A 12,855-nucleotide genomic window follows, 5' to 3' on the forward strand; every position below is an offset into this window, starting at 1 on the left:
TCAAAACATTCAGCTAAACTGGAGGATATTTGAGACTTATTTAAACAATGCAAATACAGAGCTATTTGAGAAAGATGAAATAATTTCTTATATTTTTCGGTTTTCCATTAGGTATCTGTCATTATGGGCTTCCCTAGTGGCTCAGTGGTAAAGAATCTGCCTGCCAATGCAGGAGACATGGGTTTGATCCCTGGGTCAGGAAGATTCCCTGGAGAAGGAAATGGGAACCCACCCCAGTATTCTTGCCTGGGAGAGTCCCATGGACAGAGGAGTCTGGCAGGCTATAGTTCATGGGGCTGCAAAAGAGTTGAACACAATTTAGCAACTAAACAACAACATCTGTCATCACATAGATGGACAGAATCTAAAGATGAGATATATTTCTCCAATGACATTCTTTGCACATTCCAACCCAAGACCATTCTATACTGAAAGATTTCTTGCAAAAATGGAATTGCTACTTGAAGAAATACTGAAAGAATTGAAATTCGATGATGTGCACATTTCCACTGTGCAATGAATCAGAGCTAACCCAGAAGAAGAGAGAAAATACTCTTGTAGCATACATGATTCCTTGGTGAAGGAGGCAAGTGAAAAAGCTGGCTTAAAACTCAACATTAAAAAACTATGATCATGGCATCTGGTCCCATCACTTCATGGCAAATAAGAAGGGGGAAAAGTGAGAGCAGTGACAGATTTTCTCTTCTTGGGCTCCAAAACCACTGTGGATGGTGACTGCAGCCATGAAATTAGAAGATGCTTGCTTCTTAGAAGGAAGGCTGTGGAAAACCTAGACAGTGTATTAAAAAGCAAAGACATCACTTCGCCAACAAATGTCCATATAGTCAAAGCTATGGTCTTTTCATTAGTCAAGTACGGATGTGACAATTGGACCATAAAGAGGGCTGAGCACTGAAGAATCGATGCTTTTGAATTGTGGTTCTGGAGAAGACTCTTGAGAGTCCCTCGGACAGCAAGGACATCAAACTAGTCAATTGTAAGGGAAATCAATCCTGAATATTCACTGGAAGGAATAATGCTGAAGCTCCACTACTTTGGCCACCTGATGCAAACAGCTGACTCATTGGACAAGACACTAAAGCTGGGAAAGATTGAAGGCAAAAGGAGAAGAAGGAGGCAGAGGATGAGATGGTTGGATAGCATCACCAATTCAGTGGACATGAACTTGGGTGAATTCTGGGAGATGGTGAGGGACAGGGAGGCCTGGCATGCTGCAGTCCATGGGGCAGTCCATGGGGTCGCAAAGAGTTGGACACAACTTAGGGACTGAACAACAACAACAAGCATAGAAGATTCACTAAAATCTGGAAATCTGAACAAATTTTTGATTGCATATTACATTGGAGCAAGATACAAAAATGTATTTTTAAACATATGGTTGATAATTTTGTGAATTAGCATTTTTAAATTAATTTTTGTTTCAGCAGATTCCAAACTAAGGGCAACACGCTCTAGCATGAGAAAATGCCCAAGCTTTCCTCTGGAGGGAAAACTGCAGAAGCTGTGTTAAAAGCAGATACAACCCTAAAAGGTTACAGGTTTCAACACAATGCTGTTCACTCCTGCTATTTCAAGAAATGAATCCTGTGAACAAAGAAACTATATGGGGAAGTGGAACAGACAAAAATGGAGAAGCCTCTATAGGGAATAAACACAACTTTAGGCAAAAAACCAGTGAGGCTGTTAGTTCAGGAAGTCAGTTCAATTAGCATTAGCCAAGCTCCTTCCACAGACAAACCATGAGAGGATGAAGGCGCAGTTAGAGTCGGTTGCATGCACACAGGACACTCTGGCTTAAGCATAGAGTTGAATCTCTCTGATTTCAGACACTTACAAACATTCATATTCCTCACAGTCTCCTTTCTGAGTCTCTGCCACCTCTCATCTCACATTTCATTAGACTCTGTAGTTGCTTCTTTATCTCAGGTATTGCTGTAAGCAGTTAGGGCAAGAGGGTTGAAGAGAAAGAGAACCAAGACAGCTTTCTTGACAGAAGAGAAACCATTTTTGCCCTAAGCCATTTTGTGATCTAAGCCAGGCCTGAACAAGTCTCGGTAATTAACATTTTAAGAGAACTAAAGAATGCAGAAACATTGCCTGTTATCAAGCAAGAGAAGTAAGGACACTCCCAGTTCTGTGTCAACAGGCAGAAACATTGCCTGTTATCAAGCAAGAGAAGTAAGGACACTCCCAAATCTGTGTAAAGATCAGCCTGGGGCACTCAACCACCAGATCAACTAGAACCTAAGGAATGATGATGTTGACCTTTTTCTGACCCTCCTGACTTCAACCAGCTATAGCTTGGACTCAATCAAACCCCTTCATGAATACACTTATACTTAAAATTTTCTCAATTTTACTGTTCGGGGAGACACTGCTTTGGGCAAGATCCCTAGTATTCTTACTTGCTGCAAGTAATAAATCTTTCCTTCCCCCAATCTTTGATTTGGTTGTAAAACAAGAGGGAAGGGGCAGGGTACAACCTTTAAAAAAACATAGCCATCAGTTCAGTTCAGTTCAGTTCAGTCGCTCAGTCGTGTCCGACTCTTTGTGACCCCATGAATCGCAGCACGCCAGGCCTCCCTGTCCATCACCAACTCCCGGAGTTCACTGAGACTCACGTCCATCGAGTCAGTGATGCCATCCAGCCATCTCATCCTCTGTCGTCCCCTTCTCCTCCTGCCCCCAATCCCTCCCAGCATCAGAGTCTTTTCCAATGAGTCAACTCTTCGCATGAGGTGGCCAAAGGACTGGAGTTTCAGCTTTAGCATCATTCCTTCCAAAGATATCCCAGGGCTGATCTCCTTCAGAATGGACTGGGGACATGAAGAAAACCGGTTAGAACTAACAAGGTCCAAGGTGGCAAAAGATTCGACTTCCAGTGGAATTTAGTCACATTTTATGCTCATTGTAATACATTAGCCCTCTGATGGATATGGTAAGAGACTTATAGAAGATTCCTGATGGGAGAGACTGACTGTGGGAGGAAGTGGGTCTTGTTCTGATGGGCGGGGTCATGCTCAGTAAATCTTTAATCCAATTTTCTGCTGATGGGCAGGGCTGTGTTCCCTCTGTTGTTTGGCCTCAGGCCAAACTATGGAAGGGATAATGAAGGTAATGGCATCCTCCTTCAAAAGGATTTGTATATGCACTGTTGTAGTCAGTGCCCCTGACCCTACAGCAGGCCACTATTGACCCACGCCTCTGCTGGAGACTCCTGGACACTCACAGCCTTGTCTAAATCAATGAAACTATGAGCCACGCCATGGAAGGCCACCCAAAATGGACAGGTCATGGTGGGGAGTTACGACAAAGTGTGGTCCACTGGAGAAGGAAACGGCAAACCACTTCAGTATTTTTGCTGTGAGAACCCCATGAACAGTATGAAAAGGCAGAAAGATATGACACTGAAAGATGAGCTCCCCAAGTCAGGAGGTGCCCAATATGCTACTGGAAAAGAGTGGAGAAATAACTCCAGAAAGAATGAAAGTACGGAGCCAAAGCAAAAACAACACCCAGGTGTGGATGTGACTGGTGATGGAAGTAAAGTCCAATGCTGTAAAGAACAATATTGTATAAGAACCTGGAATGTAAGGGCCATGAATCAAGGTAAGTTGGAAATGGTCAAACAGGAGATCGCAAGAGTGAACACTGACATGTTAGGAATCAGTGAATTAAAATTGACTGGAATGGGCGAATTTAATTCAGATGACCATTATATCTACTATCATGGGCGAGAATCCCTTAGAAGAAACAGAGTAGCCTTCGTAGTCAACAAACGAGTCTGAAATGCAGTACTTGGGTGCAAGCTCAAAAACAACAGAATGATTTCTGTTTGTTTCCAAGGCAAACCATTCAATAACACAGTAATCCAAGTCTATGCCCCAACCACTAATGCTGAAGAAGCTGAAGTTGAAGAGTTCTATGAAGACCTACAAGACCTTCTAGAACTAACACCCAAAAAAGATGTCCTTTTCATCACAGGGGACTGGAATGCAAAAGTAGGAAGTCAAGAGATAACCTGGAATAACAGGCAAGTTTGGCCTCGGAGTACAAAATGAAGTAAGGCTAATAGAGTTTTGCCAAGAGACCACACTGATCATAGCAAACACCCTCTTCCAACAGCACAAGAGAAGACTCTACACATGGATATCACAGATGGTCAATACTGAAATAAGATTGATTATATTCTTTGCAGCCAAAGATGGAGAAGCTCTATTCAGTCAGCAAAAACAAGACTGGGAGTTGACTGTGGCTCAGATCATGAACTCCTTACTGCAAAATTCAGACTTAAATTGAAGAAAGTAGGGGAAACCACTAGACCATTCAGGTGTGACCTAAATCAAATCCCTTACGATTGATTATACAGTGGAAGTGACAAATAGATTCAAGGGATTAGATCTGATAGACAGAGTGCCTGAAGAACTATGGATGGAGGTTTGTGTCATTGTACAGGAGGCCAGTGATCAAGATCATTCCCAAGAAAAAGAAATGCAAAAAGGCAAAATGGTTGTCCAAGGAAGCTTTACATAGCTGAGGAGAAAAGACGCAAAAGGCAAAGGAGAAAAGGAAAGATATATCCATTTGAAAGCAGAGTTCCAAAGAATAGCAAGGAGAGATAAGAAAGCCTTCCTCAGTGATCAATGTAATGAAATAGAGGAAAACACTAGAATGGGAAAGACTAGAGATCTCTTCAAGAAAATTAGAGATACCAAAATAACATTTCATGCAAAAATGGTACAATAAAGGACAGAAATCATATGGACCTAACAGATGCAGAAAATATTAAGAAGAGGTGGCAAGAATACTCAGAAGAACTATACAAAACGATCATCATGACCCAGATAACCATGATGGTGTGATCACTCACCTAGAACCAGACATCCTGGAAGGTGAAGTCAAGGAGGCCTTAGGAAGCATCACAATGAACAAAGCTAGTGGAGGTGATGGAATTCCGGCTGAGCTATTTCAAATCCTAAAAGATGATGCTATGAAAGTGCTGCACTCAATATGCCAGCAAATTTGGAAAACTCAGCCGTGGCCATAGGACTGCAAAAAGTCCATTTTCATTCCAATCCCAAAGAAAGACAATGCCAAAGAATGCTCAAACTACTGCACAATTGCACTCATTTCACATGTTAACAAAGTAATGCTCAAAATTCTACAAGCCAGGCTTCAACAGTACATGAACTGAGAACTTCCAGATGTACAAGCTGGATTTAGAAAAGGCAGAGGAACCATAGATCAAATTGCCAACATCTGCTGGTTCATTGAAAAAGTAAGAGAGTTCCAGAAAAACATCTACTTCTGCTTTATTGACTATGCCAAAGCTTTTGACTGTGTGGATCACTACAAACTGTGGAAAATTCTTTGGGAGATGGGAATACCAGACCACCTTACCTGCCTCCTGAGAAATCTGTATGCAGGTCAAGAAGCAACAGTTAGAATGGACATGGAACAATGGACTGGTTCCAAATTGAGAGAGGAGTACATCAAGACTGCATTTTGTCACCCTGCTTATTTAACATATGAAGAGTACATCATGTGAAATGCTGGGCTGGATGAAGCACAAGCTAGAATCAAGATTGCAGGGAGGAATATCAATAACCTCAGATATGCAGATGACACCACCCTTATGGCAGAAAGAGAAGAGGAATTAAAAAACCTCTTGATGAAAGTAAAAGTAGAGAGTGAAAAAGCTGGCTTAAATCTCAACATTCAAAAAATGAAGATAATTTCATCTGGTCCCATCACTTCATGGCAAATAGATGGGAAACAATGGAAATAGTGACAGACTTAATTTTGTTGGGCTCTAGAATCACTGCTGTAGTGACTGTAGCCATGAAATTAAAAGTCGCTTGCTCCTTGGAAGTAAAGCTATGACCAACCTAGACAGCATAGACATGAAAAGCAGAGACATTACTTTGCTGACAAAATTCCATCTAGTCAAGGCTATGGTTTTTCCAGTAGTCATGTATGGATGTGAGAGTTGGACCGCAAAGAAAGCTGAGCGTGGAAGAATTGATGCTTTTGAACTGTGGTGTTGGAGAAGACTCTTGAGATTGCAAGGATATCAAACCAGGCAATAGTAAAGGAAATCAGTCCTGAATATTCATTGGAAGGACTGATGCTGAAGCTGAAGCTCCAATACTTTGGCCACCTGATGTGAAGAACTAACTCACTGGAAAAGACCCTGATGCTGGTAAAGACTGAAGGCAGTAGGGGACAACAGAGGTATTAGATGGTTGGATGACATCACGGACTCAATGGACTTGACTCTGAGCAAGAGCTGGGAGCTGGTGATGGACAGCGAAGCATGGAGTCCTGCAGTCCATGGGGTCACAAAGAGTCAGATAGGACTGAGCAACTGAACTGAACTGAGTACACTAGCATATGCTAAATGACACACCCACCAGCACCATCACAGTTCTGAGGCTGATCATCAAAGGCAAAACAGTGGACAGTGACCCAACTCCTGGAAAAACCTGCCCCTTCCCCGAAATAGTTGGAATAATCCTTCCAGTCATTAGCCTATGAAATTACCCAGCCCATAAAAACACTAACCACGCCATACTCAGGGGCTGCTCTTGCCTTCTGAGATGGCCCACACTCTGTGGAGTGTATTTCTCGCTAAATAAATCCATTTCTTACCTATCTCTTTGCCTCTTGCTGAATTCTTTCTGTGATGGGACATCAAGAAACTGAGTTTCATTAAGTCCTGAGATTAAGTGTGATATCAGTTAAAAGACCATGGGTTCAAGTCCCAATCTGAGTTATATGGTTTCAGTTGTGTTTTGGCTTGACACCCATCAAGAGGAGAACCCAGTTTTTTGGGTAACATTCAGTCAGTCAGTTCAGTCACTTAGTCATGTCCAATTCTTTGCAACTCCATGGACTTCAGCATGCCAGGTTTTCCTGTCCATCACCAACTCCTGGAGCCTACTAAAACTCATGTCGATCACATCAGTGATGCCATCCAACCATCTTATCCTCTGTTGTCCCCTTCTCCTCCTGCCTTTAATCTTTCCTAGCATCGGTTAACATTACCCACATCTAATCCATTCTCCACCTCGCTGTCAGGTGGAGACTAAATACACTATTTAGACTTATAAACTAAAAATCTTCTCCTCTTCTGAAAACCTATCTGTGCCCTTGGAATAATGTCTACTCTCACTAACCTGGCCCTCTACTTTCAAGTCCCTGTCTGCCTTCCTAGAGTCATTCCCATCACTCCCAAGTCCTGATCCAGTTTCTAGCCCCTAATTCATCAGCCTTTGTGCAAGCTGATCTCCTTTAAGGCTTTTCTCTTTACCCACACCTGCACCTCTGCCTTCTGCCTATTAAGGTCTACAGTTACCTTTCATGACCAGTACTTGCATTTCTTCAGGCAGGATTTCCTCATCACCCCAATCCTTCTATTTACCAGGAACATTTACTAATATCATTATTTATTTGCCTGTCTACCTCCCCTTAAAGGGGAGAACAGAGGTGATGTTTTACTTGAATATCACTGGGTTGGGAAGATCCCCTGGAGAAGGAAATAGCAACCCAGTATTCTTGCCTGGAGAATCCCATGGAGTGAGGAGCCCAACAGGATACCGTCCATGGGGTTGCAAAGAGTCAGACGTGACTAAGCAACTAACACTTTCACATTATACATAAGTAAGTAAATGAAAATCACTCAGTCAGGTCCAACTCTTTGCAATACCATGGATTATACCAAAAGCAAAAAAAAGTAGCCTGACACATAGTAGGTGCACAATATACTTTGCTAAATTTTGACAAACAAGTGAATGAGAAAATGAGTTAATGAAAGAAATGTGATTTGGCTACATATTTAAGAATATAGGCTTTGCAATACAACAAACACATACATATTTACTATTTGAATGTAGGGAAATGTAAAGGCAATTTTTACTAATGAACATGTTTAGTAGCATGTTTGGTACTGAAGGAGTGAGTACATACTAAGGTTAATATATTTCTATGAGCTTTAAAAATTGTAAGATCTAAAATACCATAGAAAAATTTCAGGTTTCAAAACCATTCTTTCACATTAGTTCAGTAATGGTTTCAGAGAGCGAGGAGGAAGGAAAAGAGTGAAGTAGGGAGGAACAGAGGAACTGAAATGACACCAGGAAGCAGAACATTCAAGAGAAAAAGCTTCTACAGGGAAAACACAAGTTCATGAAGAGCAAACTGCTCAGGCTATTACTTCAAGAAGAAAGCTTGCTTTTTCAAGTTTCAGATTTCTTATTTATCCTGTTGCGATACTATGATTTATAAGAAACGTATATTTGGTCTTCCTCCAGGATTCCTGGCTCTTAGCTTAAGTGCTAAGAATGACAACAGTGTCTCTTGTTGTGTTAATGAGATGACTTTAAGACCCCGCCTAAGGGTGGAGGCTGGTTGCCAGGGGAACCAACCACAGAATTAGAGAGTTGGAACTTTCTGTTTCAACCCCTGAAGGTTGAATCAATCAAAGGGCCATGAGTTTGATGCTTCTGAAATGAAGCTGCCATAGAAATCTTAACAGGTTCATAGAACTTCTGGGTTGGTGAACACATGGAGATTACGGGAGGAGTGTCAGGCTGAAAGAGTAGGCAAACTGTGGCACTTTTCCCTGTTTCTTGCCCTACAAATTTCTTCTGTCTGGCTGTTCCTGAGTTATTTTTTTTTTTTTAATAATAAACCAGTGATTGAGGAAGTAGCAAATTAACTGAAACTGAACAGGAGTCGTGGGAACCTTTGGTTTATAGTCAGTCATTACTTATTTGACTTTAGACTTTTGACTTTAGACTTTAGACTTCAGACTTCAGACTTCAGAACTAAGCAAACAACCTGGACTTTGGACTGGCATCTGGAGTCTAAAGAGGGGTCATGGGAACCCCAATCTATAGTGGTGGGTCGGAGACACAGGTAATAAATAGCCCAGGCTTTTGATTGGCTTAAGAAGTGGGGATGATGGTATGGGGCAATCTTGTCAGATTGAGTCCTCAGTGTGTGGAATTGGATGCCATCTCCAGGTAGATAGTGTCAGAATTGAGTTGAATCCTATGGCAACCAGCTGATATCAAAGAACTGCTTGGTGTGCTGAAGCATTCCCTTCTCCCCCTGCTCACATTGCAATTGGGTCCAGGAACCTAATTCACTTGTACAAATGATGCAGTTAGGTCTTTACCACAGAAATAACATCTCTGGCCTATGATCTGAATAGATTCCCTTCATATACTCTGGTAGATTGATTTTAATTATTGATCAAATTGTAAGTTTCTATTAATTATATAGACCTAGGTAGTGAAGGCATTGGCACCCCACTCCAGTACTCTTGCCTGGAAAATCCCATGGATGGAGGAGCCTGGTAGGCTGTAGTCCATGGGGTCGCTAAGAGTCGGACACAACTGAGCGACTTCCCTTTCACTTTTCATTTTCATGCATTGGAGAAAGAAATGGCAACCCACTCCAGTGTTCTTGCCTGGAGAATCCCAGGGACGGGGGAGCCTGGTGGGCTGCCGTCAATGGGGTCGCACAGAGTTGGACACGACTGAAGTGACTTAGCAGCAGCAGCAGCAGCAGTGAAGGCATTGAGATGAAATGTTGGCTACAAAATAACCACTAATATTATGCAGATATACTATCTGCTGTCTGATTGCAAACTTGTTGATATCAGAAGGGAACCCTTTGATTCAAGTTCTTCAAAGCTACATGAGGGGAGGATGTTGAAGTTTTTATGCTGGATAAGGATAAGTCAGGAGAAAGAAAGTCAGTAAGTCATGGCCAGAAACTCTAGATTCTAGAGCTGAGGTAGCAGAGGCTGAGCCATAGCCAGAATTTTCCTCCACAAAGTTTTACTAATATTAGAAATCAATCAGAACAATGTACTAATAAATTAGCACAAAACAGTCTACTAATTTTGAAAATTAATGCCCTATTCTAGAACTGATTTCCCAGAAATTGAGAAATTGTGCCTTGAAGAAGATGGGGTTTTCTGCTAACCATATCATAGAAATGAAATATATTTGTAAATATTCTATATATGATAAATAATATTCTATGTTTTATTTTAAAATTTACATTAGATTTATATGTCTTGCAATTCCTCAACCAAAAGAATCCAAAACAAATTAGACTAATATCATTTACATTGATTTAATTTCTTCAATGATTCTCAATAGAAACAATCTGTTTATAGACTTACTAGAATAATTAAAATCACCTAAAAAATAAACTAAAAAATACATTGTAGAAAACATTAAAAATACATTTTAGAAAACAATGCCTATCAAAAAATTCTGATAAATTAACAGGAAATCGTTCTTTTAAAATGATGAATATAGATTGTTACCAGCAAGTAAATCTATAATAATCAATAACTTATATTAAACTCAAGAATAAAAAATACTCATAAAACCTATTACTTTCCATAGGTTTAAGATATTCTTGCATAGAACATAGGATTGGATATAAATGGCACACTTCCCCTCCCTCAGCTTAATGAAACATTTTATATAGTGAAAACATTGTAAATAATGTTTAATATGCCTTATCCAATATAGTTTAGTCTAGCAAAAATATATATTGTCAATAATGCAAATATTTTTAGAAGGTAGAGTTTGGTGTACATGGCTAATCAGTTTCTATTTATTTAAACAGAACCTTTTAGAAAATGTTGCTGGGTTGATCTAAGAATTTATTAAGGACTAATCTGGTTGGTTCCATGATACATCTTATAAGACTGAAAAATCTTCAGGCTATAATAACAGATTTACTTCCTTCATACTTTTATTACTTTAACTTCAAATAAATGGTTAAAATATAAGTTTTATCAATGTGCTAAGTTGTAATTAAAATGCTTTTCTGGCCTAGTGATGATTCTGAATTCCACATTATTTATATCTCATCTTGTATATAGCAATCATTTCTAAGGTCTATGGCATTTTCTCATTATTCAAAACTAAAGAATTTCAGGCCACGTAATAGTATTCTCATTCATGTATTCTGACTAGCAGTAGCAGAAAGATTCAGAATGTGTGAAAATGGGGGAAATGTAAGACTTTCAGTACATTGATATACCCTTTTGGACATCACATCAGAACATCAAAATAGAGCAAAAAACATAAAGATGTTCATTTTTAACCCAGTGATCTCACTCTTGAGAAAAGAATGGAATAGATGAGAAGTTGAATGCATGATATTTCTAACAGCATCTTATAACAAATAATGGAAAACCATCTCAGTGGTTAACAAGAGAGGAAGTGGTGATTAATGAAATGATAATATCTGAAGCAAAATTTATGATACAACCTTTAAAAATAAAAATAAGACTAGATAGTAACAGAACAATTTATGATATCTGTTAGTGGTTTCTGCAATGTAATGACTATGATATAAAATAGATATTAATGTAAATAATGATCAAGTAGTCATATACAAAATGAAAATAGCTGTTATTACTATTTATTATTAATTTTAGTATTATTGATATGTCACTTTAAAAATTAAAATACAATAGATTTACTTATTAATCACAGAATTTCTTTTCTAAGTTCTAGGAGATAATGCTACTAGGTCCAGTTGGAACACAATAAGATCTTTGGATTTTATTTAACTTAGGTGTTCTGATGAATCAGGACCACTTTGGGACTCACAGATACTTCAAGGTAGCTTCCAAAGGGGTCTAAAATAAGAGCAAAAGAGTCACGAAAGGAGGAACCTCCAGGAAAGTCTGGCTTTTTATTTTAGGTGAACATTTTGGCTGTTAGTCTCCTCCAACTCCTTATCACACTACCTATGTCCTCAAAGATTCTTAGAATGTTTAACTTGTGCTATAAATTTTCACACCATATCTTTTAATCCCAATCAGCAGGCTGATTCATGAATCAGATAAGGGAAGTACAGTATTAGAGGTCCAAAGGCTGAGGTTTCCAAAAAGGAATTAAGGTAAAATTGAAGTAATTAAAATTTTTTTTTTGTGTGTGTGTGGCAAAGGTGACAAACTCAAAGGTTACATTAGGGGTCAGATGACAACAGAAACAAATGCAGCAGGCTGGATATATGTAATTGGCAGTGAGGGGACCTGTGGTAAACTGCAGTTTGCCCTGTGTAAAAGCAGCAGCCACTACATAGCTCCAGCAGGTTGCTGACATGCATGAATGCAGACTTAAGGCTGCCAGGATCATTCAAGGGAGGCCAGAAATACAGCTGTCCCGGTGAAATCTCTTGAATTTCTAACTGTTGACAACTAACTAGAATTAGTTTTTAATTTTTCATTTCTTAGATAGGCTAATAACAGCTGCCTTTGGGCTTATTTTGTTTCACAGAATTCAAGTGCACCACCTTTGGCCTATAGTTAATATGCAGGGATTTCCCAAAAGAATGTTTATCTGCCAGAAGTCATATTTTCAAATGAGGCCCTTCAGAGAAAAAACAAAAAATATTAGAAAAATGCAAAACAGTGAAGCTAAAGTAAGTTGTGAGCATGCTGATAAGCACAAATCAATAAGGGCTTACAAACTATAAGAACATTATATTAAGACCTAAATGTTCCTGAGGAGCAAAACCTCAGAGGATTTTACTTTTATATTTTCTATAATTGAGAAGACATTCTGAGTCACTGCAAAAGGAGATCAGCCCAAAGAGCTTTTTATAAAGATGGCTCCCTTGACTGAAATTATGTTAAAAATGATCAGAAGAAAATGACAAAATTTGACCAAGACAGAATTGCTAGGAGCTACCAAACTGCAAATAGGACTGTGTGTCTTGCCTTGTGCCTGCTGCTAGTTTCCCTTCACCTATCCCATTCCTTCCAACTCTCATTTTTCATCCTTGGCTGCT

General features: G+C 39.5%; 1 protein-coding gene across 4 annotated transcripts in view; it reads right to left on the bottom strand.

The window, feature by feature from the left end:
- Window positions 1-12,855, bottom strand: part of BICD1 (bicaudal D homolog 1 (Drosophila)) — a 255,657-nt gene that overhangs the window by 23,893 nt on the left and 218,909 nt on the right. The gene's annotated exons all lie outside the window — the stretch shown is intronic.

This window comes from Bison bison, unplaced genomic scaffold (genome assembly GCF_000754665.1).
Source record: "Bison bison bison isolate TAMUID 2011002044 unplaced genomic scaffold, Bison_UMD1.0 scf7180017864468, whole genome shotgun sequence".
NCBI classification, from domain to species: Eukaryota; Metazoa; Chordata; class Mammalia; order Artiodactyla; family Bovidae; genus Bison; species Bison bison.